Below are 24,102 nucleotides of genomic sequence, written 5' to 3'. Positions count from 1 at the left end.
AAGAAGCCCTTACTGAGAAAAGAAAGTAGATATTTTGCAGTAGAACATCGAAATTTGAGTAAATTTAAAAGTTTTCAGAACTGATGACTCAAGATTTTTATTGGGGTCACTTGGATTATGAGAAGCCACTTATAAGACTGAACTTTGACTGAAGAAACTTCTAAGACTGAACACTGGAGGTGTGGAAAACATCTCTGCAGATTTCTTTGAAAAACTGAAAAATGAATGAAAGAATGTGAGCTGTAATAAAGGCAAAGGGTGGACACACTAAATACTGGAAAGTCTGGTATTATATTTAGCTGTTGAGGCTTCTATGTAAAATTCAGCTTTTTCCTGATGCTAAAAAATGAACAGCTTTTTATCTAATGGTCGTTTTGATTGGAATTAAATTAATAAAAAGGGTGATCTCTGATATTTTCTCAGTACTGTAGTTATTGTACTCCAAATGAGCAAAACACGCATACGTTTAATTCATTTTACTATTTTTACTACATTTACTACATACTGGATATGAGATATCTGCTTTGGCCCAAATTTCCCATATCAGTAGTGAGGTTAGAGACATTGCTCCAACTGCCCCAGCTGGACAGACAACTAGCCACTCCACCCCTCTTCTGTCCTGATTCTGAGCTCTCCCGCCTACTCACCAGATGGCATGATCTTAATACCTGAGGAAGAGCTGGAGAGAATGAACCAGGTTTCTTCCTACAAGGTAATTTCGGCCCACTGAGTGTGTGACTGTTTTATGCGCATGTTAACAAACTCATCTTCCCTCATTTCAGTTCCTGCGCTAGGGAGGCCATAATATTACCATATCAATTGTAATGCCACCCCCTCTTTTCAATAGTTTGTGGGTTGTTGAAGCTGCAAGTGAATCTCACAGGCTACTAAACAACTTGCTTTGCATAATGAAACAGATTCAGGGCCTAAAACATGCATAAGCTACTTGATTTCAAGAATAATGATATGTCACAAAATGCACTGTGTAGTGTATTAAAGCAAATGTGTACAGTTAAAATACTGTACACTGCTTGTTAGAGGAACCGAGAAAAATATTTATATTTGACACCTGTTTTTATAAGATATGTTCTTTTTCCCTCAAATGAAAACCAATGTGATATCATGATGAGGCCACTGTGTTATCGAATCCCCAGTTTTAATCTCCAGATTGTATCTGTGCAAACATTACCACACTAACAATGAGAAAACAGCAGTCAGCTAATTCATCTAAAAATGGGCAAGAAATGCTCTAAGAATGGCCACTATCATCTAGCCACTTCACCAATATTAGGGTTGCACCAAAATCTCAGCCACTGAATATTTTCAGAATGTACCTGCCACATAATTTAAGTTGGTGGAACTTTTGAATGAAATTTGAATGAATTTGAATGAAAATCTGGCAAGCAAGAAGCTAAAGGCTCTGTAGAATAGCGTTTTTGAACACTGTTTAATTATACAATATTATATAATTAACTTATTTCATCTTTTTAATCTCTTAACATTCAAGGTTTATTTCATACAAAGCGTTATTATTCAGTTACTACAGGGACTTCAGTGCAAACTAATGGAGCTATTTTTAGGATATAGAAGTTTGTTATAAAACTCTGGGCCTGTCGATGGGCGCATGGCTTGTTCAGGGGTTAATCTTTTTTTTTTTTGAAATCAAAAATAGGGCCATGCATTTGGGAAAAATGATTAAATAGACCTCTTAGACTAGAAATCTTAGACTTCACAAATAATTTTAACAGTAACAATTTAGTTAGTTTAGTTTTTTAACAAAAAAGTTATTTGTTTCCTCTGCATTTCATAAAGCTTATAGCTTCTTACTTGTCAGCTTCTTATTCTAATTCGACGTTCCACCTTAAAACATGTGACACATTTTGGTGCCTGTGGGGACCAACATGTAACTGCCGCACCATTTAAGGTGGAATGGAAAGTTGGAATAAGAAGCTGGTGAGTACAAAGCAAACTTCAGCCTTGTTCAGTCTTCACAGAAGTGTTCAAACACTTAAGCAGCAACAGAGCATAACCGAAAACGTCAGCTGTGTGGAACTATTTTAGTTTCTAAAAGAGACGTGAGACAAGTGGTTTATGATAATTGCATGTGCCGAAGGAGGAGGTACAATCCAAGAACTTCACAAACGACAGCCAGAGTGCAAATGATAGCCTAAAAATAATGGAAATGTCTTGGATGACCAACCACTCTCTGTTGATGAGGACATGAGACTTCATGGTATGTACTGTAGCCTACATACTGTAATAATTTTAATATGTTTATTTCATGTAAACTGTTTAAGTTTATTGTCAGCTTTGCTCAGTTTACAGTTTGGAGCTTCAGCACAATCACCTGAATTTCAATTTCAGCCAAGAAATTCCGTCTCATTTTCACTACCAAATATGTGATTGTTTTGGTGACAAATAAATATACATAGAAACAAACTCAACCACTGCACTTCACGTTTGTACTAAAACCTGCAGAGGTCATTGGATACACGAGAGTCTCCAGGCTCTTCTCTTTCAGGAAAATCAAAGACACCCACTAAATCTACACACATACACTAACAAACAAATAAACCAAAAATAACAACCATGATTATCTTCATCTCGTAAATACAGTCTCAGTATCAGGCCATTATGTTCTTGCGCCTAAAATGTCTCCACTAAAACAACCTTCACGCATCTATGTTGCTTCCTCAACAAAGTGACCTTTAAAATGGTCAAAGAAGGGTCCAGCAGCGAAGTGGCAAACCTCTCCTAGTCGTGTATTATTGATGTTAATGAGGGTCCTAGTAGTGGAGAGCATGTTTTTAGTGAAAGCACCCCTGGCCTCTCTCCCCACTATTGATTCCATTAGCTTAGCGGGAGAGTCAGCAGTAGTCAGGCCCGGCTGCCCATTGCAATACATTATGTCATTGGGCTAAACTGCCCAGTGCTGCCTGGCTTCAGGGAAAACTATCAGTTACCGCAGAGCGTGCAGTCAAAAGGGAGGGCTGCATGTGGAATAGTAGCTGAAGGGACCCTCTGGCAGTGTGTAGCTCTGAGCTTGTGCATGTGTAAGTGAGTGTGGGAGCAGGGGGAAGGGGTGGGGAACGGAGGGACTGACCTCATCTCAGTGCTCATGCTGCCTTCATACTGTTTTGACCTCATCTATATTCATCATATAGGCCTATATGTGGGCTTCCTGCTATATCTTATTTTCTCCAATCTCTGTCAAAAGGCCTCAGGCATGTCATGTTGCCGTGCAGTCTGCAGCAGAGGGGTAAGTAATACACAAACCGCACCAAAACACTGCCCTACACAGGGTATCTGCTCTGCACACTGAGATCCGTTATGTAAAATCTGAGTCACGGACCACCGACAGCATCATCAACAGATGACCATCTGACCTTTGCCCTGCAAGAAGAGCATGAAAAGGCTTAAGATGACACGGGCACACAGTAAAGCATGCAAGTAGCTGCAGTCGCATGCAAAATTTTGAACAACATTAAATTACACGTTTTGTTGCTTCTCTAAGTGAACAAAAGTTAACACATCCTCTACAGGGAACTTCAGTATGGCATTTTCCTGCACGTTTTAGAGCACTGTTTCTATTCATTTGCGGAGTTTAACATATTGAAAAAAAATTAAACATAAAATATCAAATTAGGCCTGTCACAATTATTAGAAAATCGGCTGATTGTGATTATTTGAGACAAACGCAATTATTTAGGCTACAATCATTTTCCAAAGTCGTTAAATTTAAGCAACAAGCAGAATGTGAACTGAACGTGTGAGGCAAATAAATGTAAACAGATCAGTAAATGCATTCATTGAGACACGTTGTACCTTGTACCTGCTAACTTGGTGCTCCACCATGTTTAGAGAGCAGCATGAGTTTGTTGTTTTTCTTTGTAATATTTTTAGCAAGTATGGTAGCCAAATATGTGTTCTATTTTGCCTGTAGTTTTGGAGCTTTGCTCAACTGCATACATGAACATTTTTGGTGCCTGTGGGGATCAACATGTAACTGCCGCACCATTTAAGGTGGAATGAAAAGTTGGAATAAGAAGCTGGTGAATACAAAGCAAACTTCAGTCTTGTTCAGTCTTCACAGAAGTGTTCAAACACTTAAGCAGCAACAAAGCATAACAGAAAACGTCAAACATTTGGTGTACATTTGTGTTGTAACACATCAGGGGGTTCGCCCTGATTTTTCAGTATCGAACCCACAACCCTTATGTTAGTAATCGGAAGCGCTACAAGACGACCCACCTGGCGGACGCTAGAGGACAGCCTCAAGTGCAGAGCAACTGAGGGCCGGGACAAAGGCTCAACTTAGAAAGGACATGAAAGGGGCTACGAGCTGGGAAAACATAATAGACAATGAACGGATTAAGAGGGAACAAGGAAAGTAACCGCATTGCCAGACTAATGTGCTTTGCAGCATGCCACGAAAGGAGTTAATGACCGTGCTAACTAAAGACTTAAAAGGATGACCAAAACTAAGAGCTCCCCAAAACTGAAGCCAAAAAACTCCCTTCTCTAATCTCACCCTTGTCTCTCCCTAAACATGGAGACACATTTGAGAGATTGTTTTTGCTTACACTGGAGAACATTTTTTTGAAAAGCAAAGACTCGAAACTCGAGACAGATACCGAGGCTACCGGCTGAGTCAGAGCAACGTACACGTAGCAGCGTGAACTCAAGACCGAGCGCTAAGCAGCATGTGAGCACCCATTGGGTAGGGTGCCCACATCTGCTACTGCTCAGCCCTAATTACTCAGTCCTGGCTCTCCGGTCCCTCCTAGTGGGCAGAGGTGGTCTAGCAGGTTGTCTGGACGTTACATGTGTAATGTATCATTTCAACAGAACAACCAGCGTTAGCTACTAAGAAAGCATAGCTAGGAAGGAAGATGGCTAATCAGGCATTTTAGCCATTTTAGGCTTGTAATTGAACAGATGCATACAAAAAACAAGAAAAGAATTTGATCTATATGATAATGAATCGTCAGCTAAGAGGTCACAATCAGACAGCCCTATGTTAAATGTGCCATGACTTTTGCACTGGCAACATTTTGTTTTATTTTTTCCCCAGAGAGGTTAAATTCAGCATATAAACAGTACTTGTGCATTAAAATGTGCAGAAGTGTGTTCTCTGTCATTTTACCATGGGTGCCCAAACTTTTGCATACAACTGCATACTCTTTCTCGTGTCAGGCTCTAGGTCACTGATGGACAGTCACCAACAAGCAAAGATAAAAACTCAACTAAGCACAGCACATAAATCTCCAACAACTGCGTCATGATGAACGGTAGGCCTCATCCCACTGTACAGTCATAAATGGCTAAGATCAAACGAACAAATACAATAGCTTGAGCTTTACTTTAGAGGCATAAATCATCAGGGCAATCTACAATATCTGAATCACTGAACACAGCTCAGCGATGTGATCAGCAAGATAACACCCCAGAGGATTCTCAATCTTCAATTTTCAGAGGCATTAACTCGCTGGCAGCCAGAACACAAGCCTGCATCCTGGCAGCTTTTCAGCCTCAGTCAAAATCCCAAAACAACAATAAAATTAAACCAATAAATAAATAAACCCAGAGGAAAGAAATATTCTAAATCAGATCTCATCTTAATCTCATTTACCTCTCCTGGACATGGTTAAGTTCCCTCTAAAATCAAAACACTGTCTCAGAGAGGACTTAACTGATTAGTATCTGAACAATATTTACAGAAGAAACGTAAGATCTCATTGTTTTCTTATTTACACACTTAGAAACAGTTCTTCAAGGGTTCTTGAGTAAAGGCAAGGGTTCTATTTAGAAACATGAGTTGTATATAGAAATATTTCATGCTTACATGTTTCGTTGCATGATGAAATGGTTCTTGATGATGGAGAATGTGTTGTATATGGTTCTAACACCAGAAAGGTTCTTCTATTATTACAAGCTTGACATCATAACAATAGCAGAACTCTATTTGCCACTATATAGAACCATTTTCAAAAAGGTCCTTTATAGAACCATATCCAACACATTCTCCAATCAATCTGAAGAACCATCTCACCATGCAAAGAACAATTTAGGCATGAAATGGTTCTATACACCACTCACGGTTCTAAAAAGAACACTTGAAGAACCATCTAACAAACATCTTATGCTTTTCTCATTCATAGGCAGAACTTCTTAAACTGAAATGCTTATGCTGAGTATAAGTTAGAGAAAAAGTTTTGAGAATGAAATGTCCTCCTTTGGCAATAAACAAATTAATAAATGATGAACAAATGGAAAAAAGATGATGTTCTGCAACACTGGCTCGTTTTACTAGTCCGACAGGCACAGAATACATACAGCCTCGCTATCCAGCTCAGTTCTCTCTACATTATTAATGGTAGAAACCCTTCTGTCTCAGGCTTTTTTTGGCATTTACACTGATATTAATTCTACAGAAGAATGTAATGTTTTATTAAATGACTCCACTGAATGAGGAAGCGATATTGTTTAAAAGTAGCTAATGTGGCTGATGACAAATGAAAGCTGGTAGTGCCTAACTGTTATGCTAACATGGCTAACGACAATGAAAGCTGCAGGTTACAAATCGGCACAGCATTGAATCACGCAATGTCTTTAGGGGCTAATAAAAGAAAACTACTAGTTAACTAACTGATAAAATACAGCACAACTACTACAACCTGCCACTTATTGTTTGTTTAATGAATAGACTAAAGCTTGTCAGTAAAGCTACACACTTAAACTAGATGGTTCTTTAACAGGTTCCTTAGTAAAGGGAATGGTTCTATTTAGAACCATGAGTTCTTTACAGAATAATTTCATGCTTAAATGGTTCTTTGCATAGTGAAACCATTCTCTAAGATTGACAGAGAATGTGTTGTATATGGTTCTACATACCAAATGGTTCTATATAGCACCAAAAAGGTTCTTCAATCTTGACATTGTATCAATACACTCTTAAAAATGGGTTCTTCAGTAAAGAAAATGGTTCAGTTTAGAACCATGAACACACAAAAAATCCCTTGCATGATTAAATGGTTCTTCAGATTGATGGAGAATGTGATATAGATGATTCTGCATAGAACCTTTTTGAAGAGAATTCTATATAGCACCAAAAAGGGTTCAAGCGTGTAACAATAAAAGAACCCTTTTTGGTGTTATATCCAACTTTTTCCTAAAAGGTTCTACATAGAACAATATAAAACACACTCTCAATCAATCTGAAGAACAATTCATGATGCAAAGAACCCTTTAATCATGCAAAGGGTTCTTTAAGTCTTCATGGTTCTATACACAATCATTTTCTTTACTAAAGAATCCTTGAAGAACGATCTTTTTTTATGTGTGATAGAATAAGGCTTTTTGGTGTTATGTACAACTGTTTTCAAAAAGGTTCTAGGTAGAACCATGTACAACATTCTCCATCAATCTGAAGAACCATTTAATCATGCAAAGAACTATTTAAGCATGAAATGGCTCTACACAGAACTCATGATTCTAAATGTAACCATTATCTTTACTAAAGAACCCTTGAAGAATCTTTTTTGAGTGTGTAAGAAGATGGAAAATCTTTTTATATCAACATTTCAGTCTCCAGTAAGCTCCTCTTTGGCCACTGCTATTCGTATTGCTAGAACTTTGTGAATGATAACGCAGAGCTGCGCAGGGTGCTGAGATAAACTGCAGCGTTAAGCACTCTGAGCAGGTGCTTAATGGCCTCTGTGTGAAGTGTGCCGATCGAACCGTGCAGAAGAGTGGTTATTCCATTAAAAAAGAGCTTTCCACTGGCTTACAAGTCCTAACGTCTAAAGTTTTGTAAAGAAAGGTGCCTGTTTTACACATATGGAAACTGTCTACAGGCCAGTAGATTCAATTTCCACACAACACTGCCTTGAGTGACAGTCCCGGCACAACACCTTCACTGTGTTCAGAAACCCTGAAATCTGCTGCAATCAAGGCAAGATCAGACAAGACTAGGCGATGGCAGACTTCTTCCTGGACAGCTTCTGTATTCTACAGCTTCAACAACAGATCTCTCATTTCCTGACCTCATATATCCAATATACTCTTACATGCTATGTGTACTACTATTAATACTGTCTGATACGTTGCCAGTGTCTTCATGCCCAGCAGGTGAAACATACTGAAAACGTCTGACGCTTGTGAGATACAGCCATTTGAGGAAAGTGTCAATCTTGCTGACAGACTTTGATGTTAGGTTACCTTAAGAAAGCTCAGCTCTCTTATCGACAGAGGTTTCAGTATGTCTTATATTACACGTGTCAAAGTGGTTTGCTTTTTTTCGCTACATTTACAAGTTCAGTCTAACTTTAAATTCAGAACTGACCCCAGTCTTGTCATCTATGCTGAAATAATGTCTTGTCCAGTGCGGTTACGAACCGCTTAGAACTTCCATTCAAAAAGGATGAATGGAAGTTCATGAATGTTCAATGAATGAGGGAGCCTCTTCACATGTCTGGTTCCTATCACCACCACTGTGAACAGTTCTATTTACGTTTCTCTAGAACAGAGCATTTCACCCCAAACCACTCTGAATGACTTACCTATGCAGAGATGTTGAAAATTTGGTGGTGTTCCCCTTTAAGTAGAAATGATTCCCTACAGTTCAGCATGAGCTAATGTCTTCATTTCACAAGCTCAAGCATGGCTCCACAGCTGAGGGAAAACTGGTGCTTAACAACAGAGGTCTAATAATGTGGAGGGACAGGAACATCACACTGAACTCCCGAGCGTAACAATCAGCTCACTCAATTACAGAGCAGCCAGAAACACTTTACGATTAGCGCCGCTAGTCACTGCACATCTGCAGACTGTTCTCACATATGAGGCTTCATCAGTGACCGTGACAATACTGAGGTTTTTGTCCATATATATGGACAAAATCCTATAATGAAAAGCAATACGTCAAGTGTATTTATCAATTGTATCAAAATGACAAATTTTTTTTGTTTTTTTTGCTTAATGTATCTGAGTTTTGGCATATCTTTTGAAATGAAACAATGCGTTTGAAATGTCTCTCACACATGTAAAAAATGACATGTATTTCTTTTCTCTATGGGATTTACAGTGCAAACGTTATGAGCACTTGAGAAAATTCCATTTTAAAACATACTAATTTGGGTAGTAAAATGCTTGTTTGCTCAGGAAAAAGTAATATTACAATAATTATGAATAACATTAAAGGAACGTCTAATTTGCTTAATTTCCCCCTTACCCCATATGTTGTCAATGAGTCAGAACACGTTAAGTGTCCAAATTTTGCTTCTGGAGTTCAGCGCTGGATCTACGAAGCTAATGTTGCTAACAAACACTAGAAGTCAACTGTCACCCAAATCTTTTTTGGACCAACACTTCTCTCCACTAACTATAAGAATCAACAAAACTTCACTGCGTAACTGAACGCTGTGTAATTAGATTGTTTGCAAAGTTATTTCTTTAATACAATAAGCTGTGATTTCATGCATGTCAATGTGTTTGTTTAACCATTTCCAACTCTTCTCTCAAGGCAGACCAGTGCTATTTGTAGATGCCATCCAACACCTAGTTTGGTTCAGTCAATGCTTCTTTAAATCAAGTGAGCGGGCATGCTTGTTTACTGCATTAATGTTTGCATTTATTCTGTTGTTATTTGGTGTTTTTACAAGCAAAAGCACAATTAATGCCCAGACAAATTGCTTTGAACAACTGGCTTAGGTGTCTTTTTGTACAGTACCAACATTGCAACATCTATTTTTTTGCTCAGATACTTCCTTTAAAGGCTGGGGCCCAGAAGAAATCTATTACAGAAAGCTCCCTAAATACAGCAATGTAATGTAGGTATAATGTGCCAATCAACATTTTAAAATGAACTATTTCAGCATCCATAACAATAATAAGCATAATAATAGCCTTAATCCGCTGACCACAGATTCACTTTATCCTTTTTTTAATTTATAAAAGCATGGATGGCACACTTAATTTATTTAATTTCCAGTTAAAACAGTGATTAAGTTATGCATTTTTAGGAGATATTTCTGATATGATCAAATGTAAGATAGTCCACTTGCATTAAAAGATGATGGGGCTCCTAACAACCATGCAAGACCTGGTAGACCATCAAAACTGTCCTCGTCAGATAAACACACAAGCTCCACTCTTGCTTTAGACCTGAAAAAATCCACAGATGACTCAACACTATGAGTCTGAGGAAGGAAGAAATCTGCAAATCAAACAAAGAAGCTGCTGGTGTTCTCACAACACTGTACTGACAACCCCAGAGTCCATCACTGAAAGTTACTTGGATCCCAGAAACAGAAAGTACAACCAACTTCGAAGACTGAACTTTGGAGATGTGGAAAATATCCTTGAATATTTCCTTGAAAACTGAAAATGAGTCTCCTGAAAAGAATGGAAGCTGTAGTAAAGTGGACACATTAAATACTGAAAAAAAAGATATTTAGTTGTTGAGGCCCATGTGTAATTTTCTGTTAAATGTGTTTTCTGGTGGTTTCCTCATACTGAAAAAATATAACTGCAGTTTTGACGGTGAAGTGAGTAAAATCTCCAGAGAGTCACACCTTAAATGTTCTGTTTTGTCTTGTGATATACACTCATTCACAACAGTAGGATATTTTTATAAACCTTTAATAACCAAAACAAAAACATCTCGCTAGTGGTGGAGGTCTGTGCCACTGAACAGCGATTGAGGGGGAGGTCTTTCTACAGCGCTGTATGGCTTGGCACAGAAGTCAGGAAACGTGGGTGTCTGGCCTCATGCTCCCTCTCCCACCCTGGCCCCCACTCTAATCATGTTGGGATGGAAACTTTGGCTGTGTGTATGTGCGTGTGTATTGGCCAGCGCTAGGCTGGATTTCCTTTTTTTTGGCTCGGGTCTAAATATAGCGCAGCCTCAGAGGTAACGATGTGCCATTTTCTCAGCTTTGGGGACTCTGGATAAGCAGGCCAGAGCCATGGCCAGGTCTCTGAGCTACCAGCCCACTGCTCATCTCATTCTGTCAGTCCCCATCAATCTACTCGAAATGGGGGGAAATGAGTAGCAAACATCCCTGGGCCTGTTTTGATGGTTCTGTGTTAATGGGTAATGGGTTATCTGAGTGGAGACAGCTGGTCCTAGGTCAGTTTAATTAAAAAATAATGCGAAGTAGAGAAATGGGACCTGCTACAATGTAGCACATCTGAGACATCATTGAATTAGGAAGCTAAAATAATGCAATGGGCAATCAAAGAGCAAGACTGCTCCCATAATTTGCCCTGATTTTGAATGGTTGGCTAATAAATTCTGAATTTATTATGATGGCCTACTACTAGAAATGCCTGCTATGGATAAGCTGCAATGTGCAATAAAGCTGTTGGATTTTGCGATGACATAATGAAATGCGAATTCAAGTTTATTAACAGCAAACATTAATGACAATATTCTGCACAAACAATATGTATTTTTCCCTGTTTCTTTTATTTAAAAGATTATTACTGTAACCTCTACTTTAAGCGATTAATAACAAAAATGACAAAATTAGTATTCACTTTCGACCAAAATAACACCACTAAAAGGGCCAAAGTAAAAAATCTCAGGAAATTAATGGGCCAGTTGTGTTTTTATTTCATTTTTACTTATCATTTTGCCATGACCTGAAGGGGCCATTGTTTATCCAAAATACGCCAAAACTGCAACAGCAAAATGGGCATTGAATACTTATTTAAAAATAATACTAAATAAATTACTAAATAAGTTTTAATTGCTTAAATTGTTTTAGGAAGGTTTTTCAAAATTTTAGGTCTTTTTTTTTTTTCTTAATTTCACAAGCCGTATAAGATTAAGTCTTGTGTTTGACCCATGAGATTTACAGCATAACTGAAAGTATTTTTTTGATAGTTTTGTTTATTACAAGGGGGTTAGAAAACAGTCAGGATTCTATGAAAAGCTTTTTATGTAGGTGCAAAATTTATAAAATGATCCATCATTGCTACCGGAACAAAACTTTGTATCTGTTTTTGTTGTTTTGTATTGTTTTTAATTATTTGAAAAGCTGCTGCTGTTTTCACTCTGCAAATTTTAATAACAAACAGTCCAACATAAATATTAAATCTTGTTAAATGAACTTACATTGAGAGTGTAAAATATTTTTTCTTCACATGTAAAGTTATGTTTTTGAAGACACAAGGTATTGTACCAAGAGTGATGATAGGAAATGTAACAGTATGTAATTCATTAAAAAGTTTCTAATGGGGATACAAAACATTTTACGGCTTAATACGTCCCTTGGGACTGAGAATAGTCATTGCATTAAAATTTACTGGCTACTAGTTAAGGCTAGAGTAGTTGTCAAGCTGTGCACATGTGTACCTTGCAACTGACCATTTGCAAAATAATTAGTGACATGGCTTTTAACCAATCACAGTCATTACTTAGTGCTGCTTCTGCTGTCAAGTAAACGAAAAACTAAGCCAGAACTCCTCAGATCAAACCTGCAGTGAGAACGGCAGTGGCAGTAAAACAGTCTGAATTATCAGCATAAGAAATGGTAGAAAGGTGCTGCTAAGAAAGATTTCATTTAGACAGACTATCATGATCATCTGGAGGATGGTGCTGTTTTTATTTCACTCCTGAAGCTGGACTGAAATAGTCCACCGACCAAAAGATATCCAGCCAACACCGTCCAGTGGGCAGCATTCTGTGACCACTAATAAAAGACTAGAGGATGACCATCACAAACTGTACAGCAACACATGAGCTACTGTTTCTGACTACAAGGTGGACCAACAAGGTAGGAGTGTCTAGTAGAGTGGACAGTGAGTGGACACAGTGTTTAAAAACTCCAGCAGCACTACTGTGTCTGATCCACTCGTACCAGCACAACACACACTAACACACCACCACCACATCAGTGTCCCTGCATTGCTGAGAATGATCCACCACCCAAATAATACCTGCTCTGTGGTGGTCCTGTGGGAGTCCTGACCATTGAAGACCAGGGTATAAGGGGCTAACACAGTATACAGAAAAACAGATGGACTACAGTCTGTAACTGTAGAACTACAAAGCGCTATATTGTGAGTGAGCTGATAAAACAAAGAGCAAAGATACAAGGTAGGTGTACCCAATGAAGTGGTCGGTCAGTGTATATACATAGACAAAATAGGTAATACACAAACAATCTGTGAGTAATATAAATCACATGCAATGGAAGTTATGTACTCTTACAGTCAAGTACTAAGTACATTATATACAGTACAAACAGTGATATTTAGCAAATATACATGTAAATATATAATATGCATATTGCATTAAGTTAAGTGCATATATGCACTGAGTACAGTAGGGGAAAGTGGGATAGGCAGTGCTATCCAAAATGAAAAGTTATTTTAGCATGATAATTTAATAAAACTTTTTTATAAGCAGCAAGCCATTTTACTGCTTTGTGATTCATGTATTTTTGAAGGCCTGAGCCCAATTTTCACTTATTTGGCGGGGATAGAACTGTCTGAACGCTTTCAAGTACATTAATACGCTGCTAAAAGTACTTCCCTCATCTGAATACAAAGCAAAATAATAAATACCAGACTTCACAGTCTGCTTGAAGCTTCAACCAGTGGTTAATTTGATGTGGGTTGGATTGCAAGGATTACACAAAAAATAAGAAAAACAGAGAACTCCTCGAGAAAACCTGGTGTTCCAACTTGCACATTTCATGCTTCAGTTAAAAAAACCCACACCAAAAAAAACGAATGAAATAATCTTACAACAGTTTTTAATTTCTCCTGATTTAGCATTAAGAGTATCCATTTTCCCCCCACCCCAGCCCGAGGTGCCTGAGAGTGGTGTGTGAGCTCATGCCAGCTCGTTTCTCTCACACATCAGCGCCTCTGAATGCAGCCAGCACCTAGCATGAGTTACAGCTCCCCAGCCTCTTCCCTCCATTTCTAGTCTGTGTTATTCCCCCTCACCCCAGCCTCTCCGCTGGCAGCCTTTACCGCTCCATTCCCATACCGCTTTTTTATGGCTCTTGTTCACAAGCCTTGATTGCTTGTTGTTTTACAGCATGGCGGAAGCCAAGATGCAGCCCAAGTGTCTCCCTCAGGGGCGGCTCGGTCAGCAGGTCAACACGGGGTTACAGGCTTAATACATCCCCTGGAAATGATATGGGTGGCGCTGAAGCGAAAAGGCCCCCACCCCCAAAACATGATTTCATTCTGTAGTGCCATCCTTGTGAGGAACTGCCTCCCTGTCCCTCTGCCAGACAGAGTCCACCGATACTCCATCAGAGAGGGACTGAACAAGCTGGCTGATCAGCATGCAGAGCCAGGCGTTAACACAGTTTCAAGCCATAAAAAACCTGCACGTACCTGCATGGAGTCAGTATTTTGAGTTGTATAATTCAATCGCATTATGGCAAGCTGAAAGAGTTAGCTATGCTACTGTATGGTGAAATCCTTCTTCTAGAAAACGACTAAAACTGCCACCTGCAGCCCAGAGAATCTGCTGCAGAACATGATGCAATGCAGCAATTAGCAGACAATAACAAACCTGACAAAACGGCAAACGACAGGTGTCTAATGGCTCAAAATAATGAGCTAATCCTGGAGCTGGCTACAATGTCCTGCTTTTCTACTCAGAGCTATCTCACCATGGGATTGCAGGAAAAACTCAGTTGCTGAGATGTAAACAAAGTCATTCAGAGTGGTCTGATGTAAAATCCTCCATTCTAGGAAAACTTACTGTCTTAAGATTCCTTTACAGTGGTGGTGATAGCACCCAGGGGTCACAATGTCTACAATGCAAATACAGACATTTTATTTACTGTCCAAAACCACCAGAGAACCTACATGTGCCTGCTGAGTTTGTATATGTAATGCTTCCCACACATAGGCTATACTTCAGCAGCTAATCCAACTGCACTCTATGTCCAAAAGTACCCGGACACCCCTTCTAATTAGAGAACTCGGCTACTTTAAAATGTAGCCATTACTGACGCAGTGCTGCCAATATAACAGGCTGTTCTGGAGCAGCCAAAGGTCATCGTATAAGGTAATGCATTAGCTAGAGGGGTATAATGCCCCCTAGCATTGGGCTGTGAATCAGTGGAACTACATTTTCTGATGGAGCACCAGCTTTAGGATGAGTTGGAGTGGCGTTTATGATTCAAAATTAATCACCCAACATCAGTATCTTGTGGCTGAACGCAACCAAATTCTCACAGTAATGTTCCAAAATCTAGTGTAAGGCCTACCAAGAAGAGTAGAGGCTGTTACTGAAGTAAAGGGGCACAAACTCTCTATTAATACTCTTGATGTCAGAAGAAATACTGGATGGCCAGGTGTCTACAAACCTCTGGACATAGAGAGTATATTGAGTATATTTCAATCAAATAATGTACAATATATTTCTATTACAAACTATTTCATACTGTTATAAATAAACATAACACACAGTGTCACTGATGCGAAGCAGCACTCTTTTCCCTGTGGTCACCTCCATGACCTATACCCTCACTTTAAAAGAAGTCTATGTTTATATGATCTACACTGTTACAGTAATGCTAATTTCTGCTAGTGCCTCTCTGTGATTTTCCATGTTATCCCACTGTACATTCCATGCCTTATTTGAATACTGTGAATTCAGATATTCATCTGTTCAAAAAAACTCCCCCACCCATCTAGGTTGGTTTCAGACTGGTGGCAAACACTGATAAGTACTACTGCTCATGGAAAATAGTGGTAAAACCATAAAAATGTTTTCTTTGGATACTATGTCGTCTCACAATGTCCTACATGTACCTCTCCACCACGAATGGATCTTTTCTAAATACATCAAAACCATCTCACAAAACTAGTGCAAAACAATGTCTCAGGCATCAGAGAACTTTCTGTGAGGTAACTTTTAGAGACATCAAACTCTGTAGATGTCTGGTTCCTATCCCCACCATTGTATAAAATTCGGACTCAGTAAGTTTCTCTTGAAGAATTAATTTTACACCAAAAACTGGTAAACAAACTAATTTCTGCACTGCCAGAGAACAAACAGCTGAATCTCTCCTTTAGAACATTCCATCTGCCACTACACTTCAAGGATGACTACAGGTGAACAGAAGGAGGTCACAGTACCTGAGAGTAGGATGAGTCTCATCCCAGCCTGAGCATACTGCCAACTGTGGATATCCACAACTGTGCCCATGTTTCAAGTACAGTTACAGCTCACATCTGCTACTAGACTGACGGAACAGTGGAGTCTGGGACTGAAACAGGAGGTAAAATGGGCTCTACAGGGATGAAAGACACTGCTGTAATGACCAGGGCTACTTAGAAATGTGGTACCACCTCCCTTAGTCTCTTACTTAGTGGCCCCCTCACAGCAAGAAAGATTTATTAGTGTAACTGAGAGTGTGTGTGCGTCCCAGCTGGCAAACAATAAGGGGTTCCAGATTTGTGTTAGAAAAACTTTTCTTGCCAATTGCCCATTATTTCCTGGACCCCTGTTCATTCCCTTGCCAAACCCATATTTAATGTGGACTGCTGATTCCAAGTGTTGTCTAGATCACTGGAGAATGACGCATCGATGCATTCAGTGTCCCAACAGCAGTGTCGTGAATCTACAAGAAATGGTTTGGCAAAAAATTTATACACTTTTCTGCTTATCCCAGATAGAAAGTCCATCAGCTAAGACATGTTTGGTGTCTGAATTAGTGCTGCAGTCAGCAGGCTAACACTGCTAACAAACACTACTAGTCAAGAGTCACCAAACCTTTTCTGTAAATACATGAACAAAACTTCTCTTCGCCCACTCAAACTGCATCCAGGACTTGATTAACATCATTTACATTTATGGCATTTGGCAGACGCTCTTATACAGAGCAACTTACAATTTGATCATTTGACACAAGTAGGTGAAGACTTAGGAGTCTTGCCCAAGGACTCTTATTGGTATAGTGTAAGATGCTTGCCCAGGCAGGGAATTGAACCCCAGTCTACAGCATAGAAGGCAGAGGTGTCACCCACTACACTATACCACCCCTTGCACAGACTTGTCAATGTGGCTCAGGGCACAGCATGACTTACTGTGTACTATACAAATGAACAACACTTCACCGTGCATCTGAATGCAGTAGGCAACCATTTCAGACACTGGTGTTCAACGTCCCCCATATCTGGTTCACGCTGATTAGATTTATGATTTCTTTCATTTCTATTATTAAACACACAGATAAGATTAACACTTATTTTTACAACATAAATTATTTTTTACAACATAAATTGCAAACAATCTGTAGCATCCATATGCTGATGTGAATGCACACAGCTGCTGAATTTCAGCATAACACCTGTTGTTTGGCTATACGGTAAGGTGGTGTTCATTTTCATAGTTGACAGTAAGCCATACTGTGTCCCAAACCACATCAACAAGTCTTGTGTCTTCAGCACTAAACTAAATAAGCAAATTTGGACACCAAGCACATCTTGGGTGATGAACTGTATCTGGGGTTCATTATGTATAAATTAGATTTTTTTCGCTACATCGTTCCTTTAGTAAAACAAGTAACTTGTTGCGCAGATTGAGTTAAAACCTTCAAAGCTTTCCAAAATAGGTCCTAGAAACAACTCATTATTTTCTCATAACTCAGTGCAAGGCAGTGTTTAAACTTAGCTAAGCTTTAATGAGTTTTAAGCCTTGCCAGCATTTGCAACAACATGATACCCATTTAAAGAAGCAGTGAGAGGAAAATAACTGGGGGTTTCCAAACACTGTAACTTCATTATCCCATCAACGACTGCTGTGCCAACGATACAGTCCACTGCAACTAATCAAGTTACTATCAGCACTTATCTTTTAAGGAAAGCTTTCTCTTTACAAACAAGATTAAAAAGTAAATGGAAGTAGGTCTCATTAAGAATGTTTGGTAGTCACACACATTGACTTTGGTCAAACCGAATAAAGAGCATTTCTTGTTAAATGGTTCTAGTTAGCTTACCTTTGTCCGGAGTGGGGCATTGCTGCGTGAGGCGTCTCTGTCTGTCCCGTATGAAGCCCACATACAGGAAGCGAAAGAGTACCGTAAGGCTTGCCATGAGTGGTCCAAATCACCAAATCAATTAAAAGAGCATAACAGTGCTTATATCAGAAGGCACAAACAGCGCTAGGTTGGTCAAAGGAAAAGTTTGTCCTCTTCCGTTTGTCTCTAAATGTTTGTCTTCATTACTGCGTCCCAGGGTCACCACACAATAGAGCCCCTCTCAGCCTAAATTAGGCAGAGAATCTTGTCACATTTCAGTCACTGGCACTGCCAACTGTCCATCAAGGACAGGGGAACATAGAGGGAGGGATAGATGGAGTACAATAAGGTGCCAATGGAAAGGGCACACAGCTGCAAAGGCACACATGGAGAGAGTGCCCATCAGGTCTACCACACCACAGTGCCGAAGACAGCCCTCCTAACCCCCCCTCTCCAAATCAGCTGATCATGTGTGAACCCCCACCATAGCCTCCGTTGTTTAATTATAACCCCCCAGAGGGACGATGGGATTTAGTTTGCCCTTTTCCACTGAGCCTCTGCGATGACCTTGGCTATCACAAGCCAATGATTCAACCACACCAAGAAATCCCCATTCTCTGTAAGAGAGCCCACCGAATGACTGCCCCGCTGTCTGGCAAACGCTAACCAAATTTAAAAGCAGAAAGAGTTCTGTCTGTGTCCACTGAATTTTCAGCCAAGACAAAACTAAGCAATTGATTTTAGGGGTTACGCAAGGCTCTATACTGGGTCCCTTTGAGAAATCCTGCTCTTATTATGAGGCAATAACAGCAAGTCTATAAACTGCTCTGAGTAAACAATAAGCCACTGAGGGATTAACAATAAAGCTCTTTCTGACAGAAGGGAGAGCAGCACAGCATACATTTCCTCAGAATAATGTGAGGGTTTTCACACCAAACAGGGTCACTTTCACAGGCCGCCAGCTGCCAAAGCAAGGAGGCTCAGAATGTGCAAAACAGAACACAGTCTAACAATCAACCCTCATTTCTGTCTTAACTTACACTCACTTACTGGTTTAGTTTTTGGAACTTGTGAACTGATATGAAGAAACATGCTTGATTTACAACAATCTGCAAATAAGAAATATTAGACACAGTCGTATGTAAAGGTTTGGACACTCTTTGTCAACTTTTGTTTTGTTGATTTTTTTTTTAGTTAAAATAGGTTAACATCATCTACAGAGCATAAACTTAAATGTAGCATTTTTTCTGCTATTTTTTGTGCACAATTTAAATTTGCTGAGTTTGACATTAGAAAATGTTAAGACATACAGTACAAAATAACTTTCGCACAGGCCACAATTTATTCTGTCTTTTTCCCCCCCAATATGTTAAATTCAGCAAACAAACAGTAACTTTGCATCTAAATGTAGAGAAGTGTGTTCTCTGTAGAGGAGGTAAAACACCAAAAAAACAACAACAACAAAAAGTCATTTGATCAGGGGCATCCAAACTTTTGCATACGACTGTACATCAGCTAGATTTTAGTCACTTTCACTTGCTTGACTAAATCTACCTGGATTAGCATTACAGAGAAATATCTTAATTTCTAAAGGATTACAAATGCAGTAAAATGAATAAAATGTAGCATCACTTCAACATTCTGCTCTTCCAGAATACAATTAATATGTCCTCATTACTGGCTTGAAATATTGGTCAATCTTAATTATCTGTGTAATGCCTTTTTTTAAACAATTATCTTCCAATACTATTATAAACCTGAAACGATTGTGCATTGTGTAATAAAAGTTATTGTTTTATTTACTATCCAAAATGACCAATGAATCTACTTGTGTGTTCTGAGTTTTTTTATATGTAATGTTGTTGAAAATCTTTTTTAAAACGTTTTCTTTAGGGACCATTCTACCTTAAAATGCCTTTTAGGTCAAAATCCTGTCTCAAGACAGGATCTCAAGTTTTGTTATTTCAATTTTATTTTTCTGAACTGGGCAGGATGAAGTTTTCCTTAACCAGCATTTAGGGTTTCAGTACCAGTCATTCCCCTGAAGTTACTCATGATGGCCAGGTCAAATGCAGGAGACTCAAAAGGACAAGCTAATAAAATTTCCAAAATCTACTTAAAAATGTCTAGTAGTAGTAAAGAAACAGTCTCAGTACTAAAAATTCCCAAAAGCAAGGATGATGTGCAGTTTCACACAGCAGCAGCTGAGAATCCCAATAAACGTGGCCACTCCCTCACGGTATTTTGAGTGATATACTCCATCCTCAATCCTGAAAAACACTCCTGACTTCAACCTCCAGAAGCCTATTTTCCTCCATCACTCAAGTCCCCCCCTTCTGTTTTCTCTCACTCTGTCCTACATCATTCAACCATCTCAAAGACATTTCCTATTACTCTGCTACACAAGCACTATACAATCAAAATTCAATTTGTAGGAGAATAATACAACTGGCAGAGTCCAGAGTCCATGTCTAAAGAGATGCTGAACTGCTTAAACAACATAAAGTTTCTTTATAACCCTGTGATTGCAGCAGCTTTCCCAACCATCTCAAACACTGCCGCAGCTGAGCCACAGCGAGCCAGTCATGGGGGCAGCACGTTTCATACAGGTTAGTGCTCGTTTCTCACAAATGAGCATGTTTTCTTTGTTGGTTTTTCAAATCTTAACATATCTTTTGTTAAAGCTTTTCAGATCACGCAAATTTGTTTGGCAAAAACTGCAAAACCAAAGGAACAACAGATAAATGCTTGGGAAGAATTCCAAACCCCACACATTTTTTCCCCTACATTGTCCAATGCTCAGCAGAAAAGCATTGTTAAGGTGTTTAAATTTAAGTAAGTCACTATTTAAGTAAAACCTGCTCTTCATTCTAAAAACTAAATATTACTACATAGCTGTTTTGTAGGTCTTTCTATTCTTAAATGCAAAATAACAGTGAAAAAAATCAGAGTAACACTACTCTAAAACTACTTTGAAAATTGCTGTCCCCAAACTTTTGATGGACAGTGTATGTAACATGCCCCTTTGAGTCATGTCCACCAATAGGAGCAGTGATAGGCGTGTTGTTTGGGGAGAGGGAAAGGAACATGTCAAGCTGGTCTGGCTAGAGCTTGGGGTCAGTGGTTCAGTCATGCAGGGCAGGGAGGGCAGAACCTTCACACTCACTGGGGAACCGCAGTGGGTAGGAAGGGAGGCCACCACACAAAGATAGACAGAAGAAGACTTTGAAGTGGAGCAAGAGAGCACAGACACGGAAGAGGCTTTGAGATGAGGGGTAAAAAAAGTAAATGAAACAAGCAGGACAGCAGTAGAACATGCTGACCTCTGTCTGGTCGGCCAGAACAACACAGAGAAAAGAACCAAAAATGGCAGTGAGGGCTCCATAGTGGTGCGACCATCTATGTGCTCGATACCCAAAGATGCCACAGTCATCCTGTGGCAAGGAGTCCAAGAGAGCATAATTAGCTCCTCTCTCTCCCTCTCTCTCTCTCTCTCTCTCTCTCTCTCTCTCTCTCAGTGAGTAGGCTGGTCCTCCCTGAGCGCAATGTTAGCCAACCTGTTCTATTCAAAGTGTGTTGAGCTGTACAAGGACATTGCGTTTGGCAGTTTGATTATGTGACACTTCACGTTTTCAAGGAAGCATGTTTTAAGCACTATGGCCACTTATTGTCCACTCCATTGGAGATCCACTCGTACCAGCGCAACACACACTAACACACCACCACCACATCAGTGTCACTGGAGTTTTGAGAATGATCCACCACCGAAATAATACCTGCTCTATGGGTGTCCTGTTTGGGTCCTGACCATTGGAACAAGGTGAAAGGGGGCTAACAAAGTATACAGAGAAACAGATGGACTACAGTCTATAAAGTCTGTAATAAACTACAAATTGCACCTACATAGTAAGTGGAGCTGATAAAATGGACAATGAGTGTAGAAACAAGGAGGTACGTAATGAAGTTGCTGTTTGGTGTATAAGCAAATACTGTAAACAAACAGACGACAAATTTGAACTATGGATGTGCACAGACAACCGAGTACTCGGTTAACCGTTCCAGGTGCCAGTATTCGAATTCTGAAATCACTATTCAGATTTGTGAAATAGTATGTTATGTCAAGCTACTCTGCTGAAATGTGAGTGCATTAACGTGGGTGCTTTGCCAAGGACATGTTGTTAAGGATATGAATGCAGACAGTGTGGCTTTTATCGCGTAACAAGCGTGGCTGATGTTAGCTAGGTCCAGAAACAGTGAAAATATATCTCTCCGACAAACTAAAATATTGGCACGTTGTACACCAAAGAGGAGAAAAACATCAGAAGAAGATGACGAGTCTCCACCACCATCCAGTGTTGTACAGGATAGCTGTTTTGGCTCATTAGCTCATCTGAGACCGCCTTAGTTATGTTACTTATCCAACACGAAAACCTACCAATTTCTCTTGGCTACTTTACAAAAATACAACACGTTGGGAAAAGTATTCCTCTGTGTGACGCTAATTTTTTGTGCAACACCAGTGCTACCACCTAAAAAGGTAAAACACAGCTCAACAGTAATTTCAAATGAAATCCATTGTTTTCTTCTTTGCACTGTTTTTTTCGTTCTCAGGGGTTAATCAGTTATCTGTTCATGAACAATTATAGACACTCAAATATTAAAATTAGCCTACATGCACATCCATAATTTGAAAAATGCAAGTTCTTGTTCTGTAGATAAATCACTAAATCAACTGAACGATTATGGATTATGCTAGCTGTATGCCATAAATGAATAAACAAAATGGATATTTAAACTATTTGTTTAAAAAATGTGGATATTCAAACAGCAAAATCATTGTTTAGGTATCACTGTAAACACTGGCTTTTTCATTTCAAGTACTGCCCATGCACATCAATACTAGCATCTGAGTCATGTCTGCTGACGTGAATTACTAAGTAAAGAGGTCTTCAACCTCTGCTGCCCTCAAAGCAAGCTTCGTCACCACAGTGATTTCCCTTTGTCTTCATTGCTCTATAAAGCTTTCAAACAGACAGGGCAGGTTTGATAGGCCTGTAGAAGCCTCAGGGCTCGGTTCAGTTCAGATCAATGACAAAGCACGTCAATAAAACCAGGAAGGCTCTGGCAGCCTCTTCCAAGAAACAGTACAAATAAATCCCGCCTGTCTAGAGAAGGAGAGGCCAAAAGAACACACTGACCAGGCTCTGACTGACACCCCAAAACACCAATACATCACTTTAAAATTTTCCAAAACGTTTAGATGCGAGCTGTTTGAAAAAGAAAAGAGAAATGACTGGAGAACTGCAGAGAAACACAGCAGAGCAGCACGTACAGTACTGCACACGCATTAAGCATCTAGTGGGTCTCAGCTGCTGTCCAGACTGTTGTGTGTTTTGACACTTGGTTCCATCATCAAGGACTTGATAATTAGCTGATCCATTAAACGAGTTGAGTGGTTGGAAAGGAAAACACTACATTATGCACCACATTAGTCACCGAGAACTGAAAGTGAGAGCCGAGTGAAATGAATAATACAGCACACCACAGACATCCAACATCTACACCAATTTATACACTCCAGAATTATTGATATCCTTAGTAAAAATGAGCATAAATGCCAGTTTATCAACTTCAGCTACGCTGAAAACTACGTCCTCTTGATACTGAAGGATTTCCACATGGCCAACATTTTCACTGTTGATCCGCTGCCTGTAAAACTGTCTGAACGTGTCTGCACAGATGGCGGAAGAGAACAAAGAAAACAAACAACCTTTTTAATGACAATACTTTGGATAAACCTTGAAAAGTTAGATCTCTATTATATTCTCAAATCTTTCTGATAAAGAACAGACATGTTCTTATCTTTATTGAGGCTGCCAATAATTCATCTCTAATCTTGAATCACATTTATTCCTTTCGTAATTGGATTAAAGGTATATAAACCATGCACACTTTTTAAATTCATTGTGCTGTATGCAGAGTGCGTTACATAATTTCCAGCACAGCGAGTTGTGTGCATGCAGTTCTACATCGGAGAGCTCATACAGTCCTCAGGCAGTGTAAAGGAAGCACTTTGCCAACTCCACTGTGAATAGACCCT

The 24,102-nt window shown here is 39.4% G+C and overlaps 1 protein-coding gene across 1 annotated transcript in view; it reads right to left on the bottom strand.

The window, feature by feature from the left end:
- Positions 1-24,102, bottom strand: part of triob (trio Rho guanine nucleotide exchange factor b) — a 183,585-nt gene that overhangs the window by 127,610 nt on the left and 31,873 nt on the right. The window lies entirely within an intron of this gene.

The sequence above is a fragment of the Colossoma macropomum genome, unplaced genomic scaffold (genome assembly GCF_904425465.1).
Source record: "Colossoma macropomum unplaced genomic scaffold, Colossoma_macropomum, whole genome shotgun sequence".
Taxonomy (NCBI): Eukaryota; Metazoa; Chordata; class Actinopteri; order Characiformes; family Serrasalmidae; genus Colossoma; species Colossoma macropomum.
The sequence above is the reverse complement of the archived record's forward strand: the minus strand, read 5'-3'. Positions and strand labels throughout refer to the sequence as shown.